This window comes from Pipistrellus kuhlii, unplaced genomic scaffold (genome assembly GCF_014108245.1).
Source record: "Pipistrellus kuhlii isolate mPipKuh1 unplaced genomic scaffold, mPipKuh1.p scaffold_m20_p_5, whole genome shotgun sequence".
Taxonomy (NCBI): Eukaryota; Metazoa; Chordata; class Mammalia; order Chiroptera; family Vespertilionidae; genus Pipistrellus; species Pipistrellus kuhlii.
Genome location: NW_023425551.1, coordinates 50,673,540 through 50,692,921, shown reverse-complemented (window position 1 = coordinate 50,692,921; position 19,382 = coordinate 50,673,540).

The window sequence follows — 19,382 nt, the reverse complement described above, 5'->3', positions numbered from 1 at the left end:
TTTAAATGTGAAACTTACCTTGCATTTCTAGAAAAAAACAAACAAAAAACGCTACTCGGAGTTTACTTTTTGATTCAAATTGCTCAAATTTTATTGAAAATTCTTTTGCATCTATGTAAATGAAAAATATTAGTCTGTAGTTTTTGGTCTGTACAGTCTCAGCCTGGTTTTTAATTTGAGTAAAGCTGGTCTCATAGAATGAGTTGGAAAGTATTTTATTTTTAAGTTTTCTGAAGTCTTTATATGATTATTATTATTATTTTAATATATTTTATTGATTTTTTTTTTTTTTACAGAGGGGAAGAGGGAAGGATAGAGAGTTAGAAACATCGATCATTTGCTTCCTGCACAATCCCCATTGGAGATGTGCCTGCAACAAAGGTACATGCCCTTGAATGGAATTGAACCTGGGACCCTTCAGTCCGCAGGCCGCTGCTCTATCCACTGAATCAAACCAATTAGGGCAAGATTGTTATCTTCTTTAAACCAATAGAGCCTTCTGGACCTAGAGTTGTTCTCTGAGGATTTTTTTTTAGATAAAAACATCATTTTCTTGAATAAATATATTACTATTAAAATTATCTGTTGTTTTTTTTTCTATTTCTTGAGTGAGCTTTGTTAGTGTGTATAGAATATCTCTGTTTATACAGTTTTCTCCTCTGTGCCCTGCAAACTCTATCAGCTTTGGCCCTCCTGGCCTCAAACCATGCTTCCTGAACTCAAGGAGACTTTCCAGTCTCCCTCTGGTTTCCTCCGTTCCGCACCACAATCTAGAACGTATTTCTAGGCAATAAACTGGGGTAATTTTGTTGTTCATCTCATTTGTTTCCTGCTTCTTAGATCACTGTCACGGATTCCCTGATGTTAAATTTATTAAAAACATATGATTTATGTATTTTATTTTGTTTTTTTATTTGTGGTCAAGCAGGAGAGAAAAGCTAGTCTCTCTTATTCCATGTTGGCTGTAAGCAGAAATCCATTCTTCAACTTATAAAACGTTTATCTCACCCAAATTAGAGTTTATCTCTCTTACATTATGCTTATTTTTAAGTAATATTTTAAACCTTGACACTTTAAATAAAAGTGACTTTTCCCCGAGGGGAAAAGAAAGCTTTTCGCTCTTGTATTTATCTTGGTGCTTGACTCATATAATTTTCACCTATCAGCTTCATAAAATGTCTTCAGTGTAAGCTATTGGTATCAATTTGACAGTAAGACATTGTATGATGAATGCATTCTCTAATTGTAACAAAAATCGAAGCAAGAGATTTAACTGCTGTGCCTAATTCTTTTTCACCACTGTACTATTTTTTGCAGAAAAGCTTGAAACCAAGTATATTCTCTTTTGTGCTTTTTATTTTTTTATTTTTTTTTGCCGCCAGAGTTAGTTAGAATGTCATAATGACATTTAAAAACCATTTAGAAAAATAAAATATAAGTTATTTTATAGTTACTTATGTAAAACATGCATTTGTCTATCGGTACACCATAAAATCAAGAGATAAAATGTGAGCATTCGACAAATTTAGGTTTGATTTCTTTGGGGCTGTCGGTGATGACAGGTTGACTAATACTTAGGGCTTCTTTATTCCTTTTATATGCTCGGTTTACTAGTGGCAGACCAAGCTCCTCTCCTTTGCTGTTTTATCCTCCAGTAAGCATTATACCTACTGGCATGTGAGACTATCATATTATGGAAGTTATATAGACTTCAGTGGCAGGGAAAAGGCTGCTCATAGCAAGTTTATAGCATATGTGACCTTGCAAAAATAACTTCTTCACCTGGGATCAAGTACACAGGAGCTCTTGAATCTGTGAACATCTTGATATTACATTATATGCAGAGTTTTGTGAAAGGGTTCATATTTTATGCACATAGAATCCATAACCTTTATTTGGTATTCAAAGAGAGTTGTTATATATAAGATTCCTCCATCTTGTCCCATTGAAGAGTAGAGTTGCCGAAAAACCAGACCCAGTCAAAGTACTGTAAGTGACACCCTTATAAAATTATCCTTTGAGGATAAATTAAGAATCTAGATCACTCAGGCCTCCGAGTGGACATTTTTGGCCGTATGATCTCTTGCCAAGTCTCAGATTGTATCTGGTGGTTCAACATCAGGATAATCATCCCTTTGGTGCCTTAACAAATGTAACTGTCTTATATTTGGTCTTTATTTTTCTCTCATAGTAAATAAATAGTACACATTCAGGTGAAGCTTTTGGTTAAGACTAGAAACTGACATTAAAAAAAGAAAAAGATGTTCACCCATATGGTCAAGTTGAGGTGTTAGTTTACCAATGTCTATGCTAAATCACGAAGCCAGTTTGATAAAATTAATTTCGTTATATACCAAGGTAAGTAATTTTTTTTTAAAATCACATTCTTTCTCACAGTAAATAATTTCTTCTTTACTTTCCTCTTTCTAGTCCAGCAACACTAAATCTCAGAATGTAGGTTAGTCATTCTAATCATTATATGGTAATTCACTATCATAATTTTTATATGGGAAGTGTTATTATTTCTATATCATTTCTAACAAACCAGAACCTTCAAAACAGCTGAAGTTCACGAGCATGTCCACCTTCTTATTTTTGAATAGTATTTATTAAGTAAGCACCATCTTTGGTTCTTATGCTCCCTTTTTGTATCATTTTTGATACGTGGGAATGTTTCTTTGGTGAAAAGAATGGTAACAATGAAGTCATTCTTTTAAAAAATTCCATCATCCATTCATATCCTTTGTTTTTCATGCCATATCTCAGACTCAACTTATGCTCAGTTCTTCCTTTGGTAGTTTCCCATTTTGATTTCTTTAATTAAAAAAATATAACAAAATATATTTCAAAATGGAGGTGCTTTCTTTTATCACTAAAACATTTTACTGCATTATTGTTTGAGGATACATCTTATTAGTCAATTATCTGATACAATAAATGGAGCTAGAGATTCTAAGGTTTACTACAAAGTCTAGGATTTTGTGTGTGTGTGTGTGTTTTGATTTTTTTTTAAGAATGTGTTTGTTTTGTAACTATAATGAATGAATTTTAATGTTTTAAAACAACATCTTTTTAAAAATGAAAACTTATCCTTTCCCATGTTCTTCCTAAAGTTATTATTTTAACTCAATATATAAGCTTTTCCATTGTACTCATTGTTTCAGTGAAGTATTTTTCTCCCTGAAAGAAAATTATCATTTATCTATGCAACATTGACATAAAATGTCAGGGTTCAGGAAAGAGAGGCTAAATTTAATAGCAGCAATTGTAATTGCAAGAGTAGTATATGAGTATAGGAAATGCTTTTAATGTGTTCTCCTAATTTATGGCCCATAATAACAATGATAAAGATGATAAAGTCTGGTCATGCTTGCATGTGGCTTCCTTTGAACAACGGCGGGCAGTTCAAGCACAGGTGGCAAAAGTGACAAGATACAATATCTTAGCATGATGTGGGGACTATTTTAAGATCTGTTCCTGTGGAAACTTAAGCAGATCAAAGAAACTGAATCTGATCTGCTAATATCAAGTTGCAATACTCCATCCATACTGCTTTTTACTAGGGTTCTGATAAAGATATTTGGTTTCTTTTAAAAAAATTAAACATTTTTACATAATGAAATTTTGCTTTACCAAAGGTTATATTGGCATTAAATTACTGTGATACAACTATTTATTAAAATGCTAGAGGCCTGGTGCATAAAATTTATGCAGAGGGGTGTCCCACAGCCCAGCCTGCACCTCTCTAACCTGGGTCACCTCATGGGATGTCCAACTGCCCATTTAGGCCCGATCCTAACTGCCCTCCTTTTCAGGCCTTGTCTCCCCCTCATCCCCCTCTCTAACTGCCCTCCCCTGCAGGCCTGGTTGCCTCCAACTGCCCTCCCTTGCAGGCCTGGTCCCTCCCAACTGCCCTCCCCTGCCGGCCATCTTGTGGCTGCCATCTTATGTCTACATGGGGGCAGCCATCTTTGACCACATGGGGACAGTGATCTTGTGTGTTAGGGTGATGGTCAATTTGCATATTAGGCTTTTATTATATAGGATCAAATATCTAAGAAAGCTTGAGAAAGAACACAAATTCTAGATAGGTTATGGAATTTAACTAAATGGGTGATTCCAAATTAAGAAGTCCCAATATTGCTGCAACTCTGAACTTAAAGATCACTAAAAACTTCTTAGATCAGTTAATGCTGGAATAAAAGACTGCTACATTACTGGCTATGTTTACTATTTACCTTATTAATGATCCTTCTGTCTTAGAATCACTAGCCTCAAGACATACAGTTTTCAATTTTTTTCAGAGCTGTGTATTAAATGTTTTAAAGTTGAAGAGTTCTTCTTGTTTCAATCCCAATTAATTCCAATTCTCTCTGAGAGTTTAAAAAGAATCCCTAAAGTGGCAGTGAAACTCATTTAATCATCACCAATTGATTTCAGTAGACTTCTTGGTGAAAACCTTTCATAAAGACCTAAAAAATATTTTTCTACAAAAGATAATTTTTTTAAAGGTATGGCAGATGAAACTTACAGAACTATCATTCTACAGCAACAATCATGTCCTGGAAATTTTAGAGGATGAGGAGATAAAATTATTTGTTAAGCAATTCAGTTAAACCAGGTGTATTTAATCCAAACACATTTTTTGTTTGTTTGTTTTGTTAATCCTCATCCTAGGATGTTTTTCCCATTGGATTATTTATTTATTTATTTTTTTACAGACCAAGTGGAAGGGAGAAAGAGTGGGAGGGAGGAAGGGAAGGACGGAGGGAGAAAAAGAGAGAGAGACATCGATATTGATGTGAGAAAGACACATTGATTGGTTGCCTCTCGAAGCAGCCCCAACCTAAGTGGAGGATTGAATCTGCAACCCAGGTTCCAGTAATCAAACTGGAAACCACTTGGTGGAGGGGCCAATGTTAGAACACAGCAACATTGGCCAGGCATAGTTTTTTGGTTTTTTTTTTTTTTTTATATCTATGTATATGAAAAACAGACACTCAGGTCACAACCAGCAATGTTTTAGAAGTACAGAAAAAAAATATATGAATCCCTCAATTGCCAGGAATATTGAGACACCTTGTTTATTTTGCAGTAGTTTTCAAGGATAAAAACTATATTAAATGAAGATACCGTATTTTCCGGAGTATAAGATGACCCCCTAATTTTACAGTTAAAACATAGGTTGAGGCCTATATTCGCTGTATAAGACTACCCCCCACTTCCAAGGCAACACCAGTTCTTTTTTTAATAGACTGCCTCTCTGACTCTGGCCAATTTGAGCAGGCTTTTTTTCGTTTCAAAAGTCATACGCTGGAAAATACGGTAATTTATTTTAATTTGCCAATATAATTCTCTTATCCATATAATTCTGTATTGTTTCTTTGAGCAGCCAATCAGCACTGGAGAGTAAATCTATATATCTGACATCAAGAAGTCTGCATGATGTTAGGCTATTTTTAATTATGGATGACCCACTTCATTTCATAGTTTAAGCTCAAACCTTGAACTCTAATATCATAAAGCTTCAGAGGAGAATTTCTAGGCATATTGGAAATCACCAGTGTTTTTCCTGCACTTTCTATTTGGGTAAAATCACAGGTTTTTTTTTTTTTTTTTTGTAAATTAATAATTACTTTTCTTAAAAGCCAGCTGGGAGCTCTTCACAGATAGATGTTCAGTGCTTTCGTGAAAGGCTTTCACTTTATATAAGCAAGATTTTCATTAATTTAAAATTCAACAGCAAATAACAAAGTTGAATAGATTCTAGATAAATATGTTTGCACATGTGCAGACAATGACAACGTATTTTCCCCTTTCCCACGTCCCACGCCTCCACCCTCTTCCTCCCCCCCCCCCCCCCCCCCCCGTGGCAGGCAGGTTTTTGTTTTATTTTTAATGTCATTGTAAAATATATTCCAATTCTAGACATATTAAATGAAAGACAGAAGACCAGAGTTTGAGAAAATAAAGTATGTTTCAACTTCTTTCTTTTCTATTATGTATATCAGTCTGATGTGTTTCTGTCGCACTTTTGAATATTACAGTGATGGCAGCACATTGAAAGCATTCAAGACTGGAAGCAAAGCCAAAGTGAGCAACAATTACAACAAATCAATGGCAGCTGAGTAATAATGACTCTCAGTGCCTGTGAAAGCAGAGTCAGTTATCAGACAGTTCATTTGTTCGTTCTTTCAGTGTTGTTGCTAATGCCTTGGTTGTGTAGTGTTGAATACTCACTAGGTAAAGTTCGTGAATCTTTCCATGCTGCGTGATTTTTTTTTTTTTTTCTTTGTTGCCAGGTTAATATTACTTTCCTGAGGCTGCTCTCTCCTCCTGTTCATTTCCCATTTGACCTACTCACCTCAGCATTCTAGCTGACCGACATGACCTTATACATATAAATAAATCTTCATTGTAGCAGGTATTACCCTGTTTCCCCCAAAATAAGACAGTGTCTTATATTAATTTTTGCTCCCAAAGATGCACTAGGTCTTATTTTCAGGGGGTGTCTTATTTTTCCATGAAGAAGAATACGGTACACATTTATTGTTAAATGAAAATAAAGGAAATGTATTACCTGTATACGGTACGGTAGTACGGTAGTTGTCAACACAAACCAGACAAACTGTGAATCCTACAGTATCAAGAATTTACTCATTTATTCAATGACAATCATGTCATCATCTTCTGGAACATCATCATAACAATCCAATTCCTGAATTTCCTAGTGAATTTCTTGTGACTCCATTTCTTTCAGAATCAGTGGACCAAATCTGTCATGTTTAGCAAGAGCATTCTGAGACAGAGCCTGGGGGGGGGGGGGGGCTTATTTTCGGGGGGATGCCTTATATTTCACTCAGAAGGAAACCTGTAAGTAGGTCTTCTTTTCAGAGGATGTCTTATTTTCAGGGAAACACGGTAGTAGAGGGGTGGGGGGAAGAGGAAATAAAGAGATAGAGATTTTACCACATTAAGGCAAAAGAAGAATTAAATTGGTTCATGTAATCCAAGGAAATACTAACAACTAAACCATAAATAAGTCAGGAATCACTGAGTCTCCAGAAATTCTGGACACAGGCCCTGGACCAATGTTCAGTCTGTGGATGAGAAGAGGATATTTTCTAGGTGTGGGTGTGAACCAGAAACTTTTAGATGTCCCCTGTGTAGCAAAAAAATAAAGTTTACACATTGCTTATAATTTGCAAAGACTTTGTAACACTCTATATGGGGGAAATCTGGTGTATAACTACTGTAATTATGTGCAATAAAATATCGCATAGTGGGTCATTGACACATTCTGAAATTTTGTCCTCCAATATTAACTTTTTTTTTTTTAATATATTTGTAATCTGAGAATTTTGGAGGAAATACAGAACTTATTTTCTTCTTTTTTTTTTTTAATTAAATATACTTTATTGATTTTTCACAGAGAGGAAGAGAGAGGGATAGAGAGTCAGAAACATTGATGAGAGAGAATCATCAATCAGCTGCCTCTTGCACACCCACTACTGGGGATGTGCCTGCAACCAAGGTACATGCCCTTGACCAGAATCGAACCTGGGACCTTTCAGTCCCCAAGCCGACGCTCTATCCATGGAGCCAAACCGGTTTTGGCGAACCTGGGACCTTTCAATTTGCAGGCCGATGCTCTATCCACTGAGCCAAACCAGTTTTGGCCAATATTAACTTTTTAAAAACTTATCGTTACTGTTGAAAGTATTACAGATGTTCTCCCCCCGCCCTACTTTTAAAGGTTTAAAACATCATTAGGCTAACATAAGTTACATTGATATTAAAATATTTATTTTTCAAAAAGCGAGGAGAATCCAAGATGGCTGCTCGGGTAGGAAACTAGCCGCAGCCGCACACAACAATTTCAACAAAATACAACTAAAATATAAAATGGACATTACCCAGAACTACAGGAAAGTAGACTGACTGGAAATTCTACAACAGGAAGCAAGGAGAAAACCAGAAGGAAGCGCAGAGGAGCTGTAAAAGCCCAAGGTACGGAGACACGCGGCGCGCGGAGAGGACAGACCCGGAGAGGAGGGAGGCCGAGTGCCTGGCTGGCGGTCCCAAGCGGGAAGGAGAGAAAAGCTCCGACTGTGCTGGGCCCAGCTCTAACTGCTCTGAACCCCAATTCTAGGCCAGACCCCGGGGACCCAGGCTCATCCATAGGGAGCCGGGCTGTAAGGCGGGACTCCAAGGCGGGACTCCCGGGAAGCGGCGAAAGGAGGTCCCGGAGGCGCGCACACTGCCCGCAGAGAAGGGCCGGCCGGCTGTGCCACGGGATTGCCCTGATGGGAAGGAGACAGGGGCTGTATCATGGGTCACATTTTGTACGCCACCTCCAATCCCACTACCAACTGAACGGAACCCCAATACCGGACTCATTGGGGGAGAGCATAGACAGTTTGGCAGCAGGCGAAAATCGAGGGCACCTTTCTCTCAGAGGCGCTCGCAACAAGTACTGAAGGACCCTGAGTCTCAGGAGTCGCATAGGGCGGGGCTGACGGAAGCCAAGGCTGTAGGCTCCACCCTGAAACCTTGCCCCATCAGGAAAGCTGCCTGCGAAAATGCCTAAACCAGATAGATCACAAACGAAAGAAATGGAGGACAAAAAGCGACTGGATATAGAGTTCAAAACCACACTTATAAGGTCGTTCAAGAATCTCCTAGAAAAGGCCGATAAAATAAACAAGACCTATGAGGATATGAAAAGGGATCAACTAGAAATAATAAGGGATCAACAAGAAATAAAGAATACATTGTCTGAAATAAAAAATATTTTATGGAGTCCTAAAAACAGAATGGAAGATCCCAAGAATCAAGTCAAAGATTTGGAACATAAAGAGCCAGAAGACACTCCTCCGCAGATGCAAGAAGGCCAGAGAATCCAGAAAGTTGAAGATAATGTAAGAAACCTCTGGGACAACTTCAAGCGAACCAACATCAGAATTATGGGGGTCCCAGAAGATGAGAGAGAGCAAGATATCGAAAACATGCTGAAAGAAATAGTGACAGAAAACTTTCCCCACCTGGTGAAAGAATTAGACTTACAAGTCCAGGAAGCGCACAGAACTCCAAACAAAAGGAATCCAAAGAGGACCAAACCAAGACAAATCATAATTAAGATTCCAAGAGCAAAAGACAAAGAGAGAATATTAAAAGAAGCAAGAGCAAAGAAGGTAGTTACCTATAAAGGAGCACCTATACGATTGTCAGCTGATTTCTCAACAGAAACCATGCAGGCCAGATGGGAATGGCAAGAAATATTCAAGGTGATGAATAGCAAGAACCTACAGCCAAAGATAATCTATCCAGCAAAGCTATCACTCAGATTCGAAGGTCAGATAAAAAGCTTCACTAATAAAAAAAAGCTAAAGGAATTCATCAACACCAAACCAGAATTATATGAATTGCTGAAGGGGGTTCTTTCAGAAGAGAAAGTAAATAAAGATAAAAATTATGAACAACAAATACGTAACTATCAACAAGTGAATCTAAAAACCAAGGAAACTAAAAAAAAAAAATCTGAGGAACAATATTAACTGTTGAATATAATAGAATCAGAGGTATGGAAGGGGAGTGAACTGTTTATTCTTGGGGAAAAGGGGAGAGGGGGATGTGGGAAGAGACTGAACATAAACTGTGCACCTATGGATGAGGACAATGGGGGGTGGGGAAAGGGCAGAGGGTGGGGTGAGAAGGGGGGGGAAAGGAACATTTGTAATAATATGAACAATAAAAATTTATTTTAAAAAAATGCTCTAAAGTAGGGGTGTCGAACTCAATCAGAGAAGGGGCCAAAATCTAAAATCCAGTCTAAATCGCGGGCCGAATGGTTTACTGAACAGTCATAAACTGTCATTGTGATGGAAACGCAGCGGAGTGCAGTGATGACAGCGCGGTGCGGGCCACATTGCAAGGCCTGGCGGGACGGATTTGGCCCGCGGGCCTTGTGTTTGACACATGTGCTCTAAAGCATCAAAAAAAATAAAATAAAATATTTATTTTTCAATTCTTGTGGTCATTTGCTCTTTTAGTGCTTCAAAAACCAAATGTATAAGGAAGCACAAATATCTAATGCTTTTTATTCTTTTGTCTATACTATTAATCTCTTGAAGATGATTATATAACCTAAAGAAGAGCAAAAGTGTCATAGCAAATGTTTCCTAATTTCCTAATTTTGTTAATGAATATCTAAAAAACAAGAGCAAGGTGATGTTGTGTAGGTGGGACAGGAAGAAAACGCAAATAACAACAAAAGAAAACATTTTCAAGAAGAATAAACTGGTGATATGGGAGCAGAATGCAAAGGAAAATTAGTTTGGAACAATTTTTTAAATCAGATGTATTCAAATCATCAAAACAAAGAAAAGAAAACATGAAAATCAAAGCTTTATTACACCCTAACCATACATTTACATTCACCCTGTTATCCCGTTTGGCCACAGGGCCGCCAGTGGCCAAGCTAGGGTCTGATTTCCAAGACTTCCGGCAACAAGTTAATGTTCTTTCTCTTACGCTATACTGCTCTTTACATACTTGAAATCAAGCATGCTTCCTACATGCTTAGAATCATAAATCGTACCTCCACCACCTGTTAGCTCAGTGACCTCAGGAAAGTTATTTTAATCTCTTTGTAGTTTACATTACTCATGTATGCAATGAGAATTCTGACACTTTTCCTGTCATTATTGAGTTGGAAGATCAAATAAGACGGTGTTTTGTAACAATAACATTTATACATATAAGGGATTGTTATAATTAAAATGCATGAAGAAAAAAGGTCGATGAGATTTCCCAGCCCCCGGTTATTATCTTTAAGGACTCTTGGTAGCAGTCGGAAATAATTTCTTTCTCAATTCTCCATTGTGGAATTAGCATTGCATCCATTTTATGTCTCTTCACCTTGAGGATGCTGTGAAGTAGAGAAGCTCAGAGTAGTTTAATAATATGATTAAAATAGTGAATAAATAAGACCCATGAGAACAGGTAGAAGGAGTTGGAATTAATTAGTCAGGAGACAATAATTGTCTCTGAATACATGAGGCATTATCATAAGAAAGACATAGAGCAATTTTTACCCATCTTCTCTGAGAAATGACTTGAAAATAACAATGAAAACACAGGAGAGACATAAGAGAGAAGGGTCGTTTGTTACAGGCTAGTGAAAGAAGATGTGGAGTCCCCTTTGTTGATGTCTTTTCCAACAGGAGAACAAAACAAAAAAAAACAAAAAAACTTCATTGTCTACCACTTGAGGAAGAAGGAGAAGGATGTGGATGCACGCTACTGAATATGACACAGTAGCTAGAAACAATGTAGAGCTTAAAAACATAATGCTTTGTGGAAACAAACAAAAAAAAGACATCAAGGCTCTTGGTGGCTTCCATTGGGATTAAAACAAGTTCAGTGGGAAGCCACTCAAGGCTGAAGTAGGGGCTCTGTAATTTGGTAAGATGTTAGAAGCTGACTGTGGATGTTGTGCAGAGGAAAGGTTGCTGGGTAGTAAGAATTGGGCCAAGGAGACCGGATAGACAGCCAAAACACTGGCACCAGGAGCGAGTGACTAGGCCAAGGCGGCCATGGAGACTGAGAAAAGGTGATAGGTTCCATGTGGAAATAACAGTAGGACCTGTTGGTAGGATGGCGTAGGGAATGAAGAAAGGAAGAAATAAAAAATGATTACTAGACTTTTGGGTAGAGCAACCAAGTGATTGAGAGTGCATTGGCTGGGCTGGCCCACCACAGTATAATCACTACATTGTCACACTTTCAGCTCCCATGCCCCTCTCCATTAACCTTGCTGGGAAAAACTCAAACTTGGTCAAATCTAAATCTCTCCTCACTTGCACCTGAGTGATGAAACATGGATGGAGAAAAATCACATGCCCAAGCTAACTAATCTTTCTTCTTGACTTCAGACTTCAAGTGGGACTTTGCCCTGCTATGCAATCCTATTAAAGTTTCCCAGTTAATTTGCCTTTCTACTGTCCTAGATAACTATTTTATATGTTCTTTTTTCTCCTTTAACCAATACTTGTCCAGTCTCCATTTTCTCAGCTAATAATGGCTTTGCTTCCTATTTCAATAAAAAATGAGCTTCCATATCTCTGGCTACATCTCCCAACTTACTGCAAACTGAGCCCTCTGGCTTCCCTCCATTGCAATGAATGAACTGTCCAGTCTCCTAGGTAAGATCACCATCTCCATCTAAACTCTGGCTCTCCTCTTTCTTGCCTGCTTTTGAAGATTGCTCCAACAGATAATGTGTTTATTCTGAGTCCTCAAGTCAGCATCTGCAGCACTGTAGTTAAGCTATATTTCCTTCATTCCTCTGAAATTATCCTGCCAAGGTCATCAGTGATCCCCACATTGTTAATCTAATAATCATTCCTCAGACTTTATCTTATTCACCTTTTTAGCAGGACTTAACAGAGTCAATCACTCCCTTCTTGAAACACCCATCACTTTTCCTCTAGGCACCACCCTCTCTTGGTTCTCCTGTTTCATTGACAACTCTTTTCCTCAGTCTCCAAAAACCTTGGCATATACTTGACTCTTCTGCTGCCCAATCTATCAGTAAAATTCTTTGGCTCTAACTTCAAAGCATATCCAGAATCCTACTACTACTCACCACACCACTGGCACTGTTCTAGGTCAGGTCATCATCATCTCTTGCCTATACTCTCCTGATGATGTCTCTGCTTCTGCCTTCATCTCCCTACAGGACATTATACAGCTGCCAGAGTGAGTATTTAAAATATAGCTTTAATAATGTCTGTTTAAAATCTTCCAAGGTCTTCCCATTTCATTCTGAATAAAAATAAGAATACTTACCATTGATTCCAATAAACCATCAGGCCACCTTTCTAATTTCCTTCTCTAACAGTCTTCCCTTCTCATCCCACCTCTCAGCTCCATGTCAGCAACACCAGTCTCCTTGCTGTTCGTTGAGCACATTAAACACTCCTTCTTTGGGAGCTTTCTCACTTGTAGCTTCCTCCATCTGGAATGCTCTTCTTTTAGATCTCTACATGGCTGACTTCCTCACTTCTTTCAGGTTTCTGCCTAAATATCATCTTCTCATAAATATTCCCTTAACACTCTTTAACTTCTAGGTGAAGATGGAAGATGGAACATCTGCATTTCTCTCAGCACCCTCCTCAAACTCTACTAAATGGCAGTATTTTAAACCCAGTCACTCACAAAGAAAAAGAGCAAAGTAGGAGATATCAATGATGAAATTTTGGAAAGAAGGGATAACAGAAAACACAAATATACATGACTATCCATACCTTTTCCTCTGCTATATTTTTCTAAGTAGCACTTAACCTAGTTTTTTTATACTAATAAAAGCCCAGGTGGCCCTTGCACTAAACATTGCCACAAGATGGCTGCCATCTATACTATCTATACTAATAAAAACCTAGGTGACCCTCGCGTATGACATCGTCACAAGAATTTCCTTCGCTATATTTTTCTAAGTAGCACTTAACCTAGATAAATGTAAGTAAATATAAACACAAGATATAGATTGGCTTCAAAATTTTTAGTTGTCGCCGAAACCGGTTTGGCTCAGTGGTAGAGCGTTGGTCTAAGAACTGAAAGGTCCCAGGTTCGATTCTGCTCAAGGGCATGTACATTGGTTGCAGGCACATCCCCGGTAGGGGGTGTGCAAGAGGCAGCTGGTCGATGTTTCTAGCTCTCTATCTCTCCCTTCCTCTCTGTAAAAAAATCAATAAAAATATATTTTAAAAAATTTTTTTAGTTGTCTTCTCCTCCATCTCTGAGCATGTAAGCTTCATGGCAGCAATCTTTCAGTTTGGTTTAATCTTGTATGCTCTGGTTTTGGAATCACATAGATATTCAGTACAAGTTTTTGGTTGTATACTGTATGGCTGGGCAGGGTGCAGTTTGTGGAGGGTGTGGGGCTGTGGTAGTCAAGAGTTCTGATTTGGAGGTTAAATTTGAGTCTGTTAGACATCCATGTGAAAATATTAAGTGACTCTCTGGATATCTTGCATGAATGCAGAAGTCAAATGAATACATTTTGGAGTCATCAACATCAGTATGCATCAACAGTGATCGCCTCAAGGAGTATGAATACAAAAAGAGAGAAATACCAAGCTCTGAGCCCTTGGGTGACCCATTATTGAGAGGCCAGGAAGAGCCATAGCCTTTAAACCTTTATAATCACATAATCTGTAAGAAGAAGAAAAAGTAATTTAAATCAAGCAATGTGATAGTAGGTATCCTAATATATAAAAAGCCAGGGGCTGTCATGACCTAAACAACCAGACGGACGACCAAACAGCAGGCTGCCAGCAGGAGTGAGCTCCCTTCTGGTCCTGGCCTGGGCACAGCGATGGCAGGAGGGAACTCTGGACCCCATCCAGGGTGTGTTGAAACTCTGGGTCTCCGTGATCAGGGGAGTGGCCAGCCTTCAAACCAGAACCCTGACTGGAAGGAGGAGGGAGCCGCATTCTTTGCGGAATTGGCCTTTGGTCAGCTTGCTGTCAGTGGCTTGCCAACTAGGAATCCCATTCACCTGCACCTCAGACCCTGACAGGAGGGAGGAGGGAACCCCATTCCTCATGGAATTGGCCGTTGGTCAGTTTGCTGTCAGCAGCATGCCAGCCAGGAATCCCATTCACTTGCACCCTGGACCCTTTGTTGTTGTTATAACATATTGTGATTGTTTATTTATTAATAAATTTATATATAATTTTCATATACATTTTACTAATTTTCTTTCATCACTGACACTTCTATTATAGAGAAAGGGCAAATTGCAATATTAAAATAGTCCCTCTAACTAATTCTCTTTTAATGTGCACGAATTTTATTTATAAACTAGAGGCCTGTGCATGAAATTCATGCATGGGTGCAGTCCCTCTGCCTGGCCAGTAATCAAAGCATGAGCATCTGGTGTGGAAGGGCAGATCACTGCTGACCTCTGGGCCCTGGGCATCACCTGGGAGATGCGGTGAGTGTGGCCAGATGCTGTGGGTCAGAGCTCAGCTTGGGCCTCTAGGCTGCCCAGTGGCACTACACGGAAGCCAGGTGGGCAGCGTGCTCTCTCCCAGCCAGCCTTGCAGACCAGCTCCTGTGCGAACACATGGGGAGCCCGATTGGCCCCTGCGGTTCCGACAGCTGCAGCCTGGCTCGCCCATAAGAGGCCAGAGTGTGTGCTTCCCTGGTGCGCGAGCCCTGGTGTCCTGGGAGAGGGTAGCAGGTGGAGTGAGAGCGAGCTTGGTGGACACCCCGCATTCCTACTACACTTCCGTCTCATCACCCTCGCCCCAAGTAAGAGGTCGCAGCACATGGCCAGTCCCCGCCATGTTCTGCAATCCCCCTGGTGGTCACCACATGTCATAATGAATGGTCGAACTCTCAGTTGAACAACCACCCAAGGGGATAATTTGCATATTAGGCTCTTATATAGGATTATGTGTGTGTGTGTGTATTATTGTACAAATAAGTTTTCTATAATAATAAAAGCCTAGGTGGCCTTTGCACTCAGCATCGTCACAAGATGGCTGCCATCTATATTATCTATACTAATAAAAACCTAGGTGACCCTCACGTGTGACATCGTCACAAGATGGCCACTACAAGATGGTCACGCACACAGTGGAGGCGGGGCCCAGTGCTGCTCCACGCAGTGAGGTCAGGGGGTTATGTGGCTCGGAGGAGGCCAGTCCTGTCACAGGGATCGGGCCTAAACTGACAGTTGGATATCCTCTGAGGGGTCCTAGATTGGAGAGGGTGCAGGACGAGCTGAGGGACACCCCCCATGCATGAATTTCATGCGCCAGGCCACTAGTGTACATTATAAAAGACACAGATATTTAAAAGGAATGAGCTGAAAGACTTCCAGTTAAAGAGGAAGTTATTAAACACATGTATTTTTAGCTTCCTCTTGAAGACCACTACAGTGATAGTAAATGGATTTTTATACATAAGGTTTAAACCCACAAGGACAAAGAGAACAAAAACAAAACAATATCATTAGAATAGAGGAAGCTGAAAAGAAGAAAGATAAATGGCAACTAACTTAGCAGACTCAGAAGAGCTAAGGCTGCAGTGGGAAGAAGCTAAGAAGCAGCCTGATTTACATATAGTGCAGAATCCCATCCCCACCCTTACCCCCTCCCACCCCAAAGGTTCAGCAATTGGTGTCTGGCACCTCTGATAGAGAAGGTAAATTCTGGGCAAGAAAAGGCTGGCTGAAAGTCTATTTGAGAAGCAGTTATACCCACAGACACCTTCGCTATTCTGCACTGCAGATGACTAACCCTCTACTTCACAGAAACAGACTGGAGGTTATTTTCTGGAGAAGGTTAAAGAGAGGGTCTTGACTAGAGAACAGGCACACTTCCAATGGGAATTCCAAGTGGGAAACAGGTAGATGAAGACAACGTTAACATCAGAATGTTCAAAACTGAAATATTAAGGAGATCTGTATGTTTTTTAGAGTCATGGATGCAAATATCAAAAAGAACATTATTTTGTTGCATAACAATGATTCCCAAGGGAATTTACCTACATAAAGAGAACTTAAAAAAAAAGAATGCTATGTAAAATTCTTTTTATTTTTTAGAACCATTACAAATATTTATTTCTATTTCTTTTAGACTGCATGGATTGTATTATCTTGGTACATGAATGCAGACATTTTTAGTAATTGCATTTCTTGAATCCTGGATTGGAAGTAGGCATAAGCATTGATTTCTTCTGTTCTATATAACTGATGATACAGAGTCTACTTTGAGTACCATGGCATCACCAAAACTTGCTTACACATTTCACATGATGTATGCATATGTATAGAGGAACAATCCTTGGAAATGCAATAATATCTTTCTTTTATAATATTACATTTTGATGTTTATATACCTTGATTATTCAACATATTCTAAACTTCATTCACAGTGAAACTGTCTGTTCTGAGAAATCACTATGCTTTTATTATTCTTTGCCTGCAATATCCTTTTCTTCCCTATTTGTCTAAAAAGCTTCTACCTATCTTGCAAGAGTTATCTCAAATATGACCTCCTTTTTTAAAAATATATATATATATTTTACTGATTTTTTTACAGAGAGGAAGTGAGAGGGATAGAAAGCTAGAAACATTGATGAGAGAGAAACATCGATCAGCTGCCTTCTGCACACCCCCTACCAGGGATGTGCCCGCAACCAATGTACATGCCCTTGACCGGAATAGAACCTGGGCCCCTTCAGTTTGCAGGCCGACGCTCCATCCACTGAGCCAAACCAGTTTCGGCTATGACCTCCTTTTAAAGGGCTTCTTTGACTCTTTTCTGCTGTTATTACTCCATCATTTATGTAATACAGCTCCTTGCTTGTACTTTCATTATGGCAGTCCCTGTATTGTTTTATAATTATATTTATAAGTCTGTTAACTCTCTTTGTCCAGATACTATCTTGTATTTATATTTGCAGTCTGTTAACCTACCATACTGCTGGGCACACAGTAGTTATTCAATAAATGTTTGAAAATGATTTTGTGTTCATTATCTCATTTGATTTTTCCATATCCCAATAAGTCAATAGATCCCATTGCTCTAAATATTTATTATTTTCTTATCCACGCCCATCTCTACTACCTAGAACTTAAGCTTCTGCTGTCTGTTGCACAGACTATTTGCAATTAATCTCATTTTTTTGTATCTAGTCTCACTCTCCTCCAATTAATACTTCATTGGTCAATCAGAGTGACTTACCCACAAATGTTACCACATTGTCAATATCTTTAAACATTTAAGTTGGCTTCATCCACTAAAAGAGAGTCTGTTTGTTCACTGGCTTTAAACAATTAGAAACCAACAGAACATTTTTTAGACATTGAGACAAGAGACAGTGCAGGACATTTGATCCCTATGAGAGTGGAGACTAATAAAGTGACCCCTTTGATTGCCCCAGCTCACTGACTGGGAAGTTTCCAGGCCATAGTAAAGTGAGAGAACCAAAACGAAGTCTGGCAGTCTTGTTCTGTTCAGAGGTAGAGTTCGAAGTGCAGAGAGATAGAGGTAACTAGAATTTGTGAAGGGAGATACTGAAGATGTACATGCTTTTGGAGGGGAGTTAGCTCCAGAGGTCTTTGGAGGGCCCTTCAGAGGTCTTGAGGCTGAGCACTGACCTGTGAATTCATGGAAGGAACGGCCTGAGGCTGAGGAAAATAACTCTCAGGTAGAAATAGGCTAAACGACCATTAAGCTCACACAGACAAGCAATGATCTGTATTCTAACTAGCCAGAATGAAACAAACTCCTGCTACGTGGGCATTAAGTAGAGTCCTCGAAAGGATGGTACCTGAGTAATGGGGACACATTAACCTAGACTAAAAGTTAGACCCAATCTGCTTCACAGACTTAGAAGCAAATCTCAGAAGGGTCCATCTGATTCCAAGCAACAAAGCCCAACAATATTTAAGTGAATACTACAAAATACAACACCCAACAATGTAAGTATTAACACCATACAAAGAAGCAGAAAAATGCAACCCATACCCAGGAGAAAAAAAAAATCAATGAATAGATATGGACCTAGGGGTAATACAGATAGGAGAATTAGCTGTCAAGGAGGGTAAAATAGCTAATTTAAATATATTCTATATGTCCAAGACCCTGGCTGATGTAGCTCCATTGGTTGGACATTGTCCTATGCACCAAAATGGTTGCCAGTTCAATTCTGGCCAGGGCACATGCCAAGATTATGGGATCAATCTCCAGTTGAGGTGTGCAAGAGGCAGCTGATCTATGTTACACTCTCACATTAATGTTTCTCTTTCTCCCCTTTCCTTCCTTTCTCTCTAAAAATCAATAGAAACAAACTATTAAAAATATATATACACATGTATTTTCCATATGTCCAAGATGATAAAGAAAAACATGAATATGAATGAAAGGTATTAAAAAGCAATTTGAATTTCTGGATATGAAAATACAAGATCTGAAATAAGAAACTAAATGAGGTTAATAGTATGTTTCACACTGCAGGATACTAGTGAACTCAATGACACAGTAATAGAAACACCAAAATGAAATAAAAAAAGAACATTAAAAAAAATAAATTAATGAGTTTGGAATACCAAATAGTTAAATAATATATGTGTAACTGCTGAACCAGGAAGGGAGGGAAAACGGAAAATATATTTTAGAAAACAATGCTACAATTTCTTCAAATTTTATGAAAATTATACATCCATAGATTCAAGAATCTTAATGAACCTCAATCAGCAAAAATATGAAAAAAATTGAATCCTGACACATGATAATCAAATACTAAAAATCAGTGATAAAATAAACATCATAATAACATCTAGAGGAAAGGACACATTATGT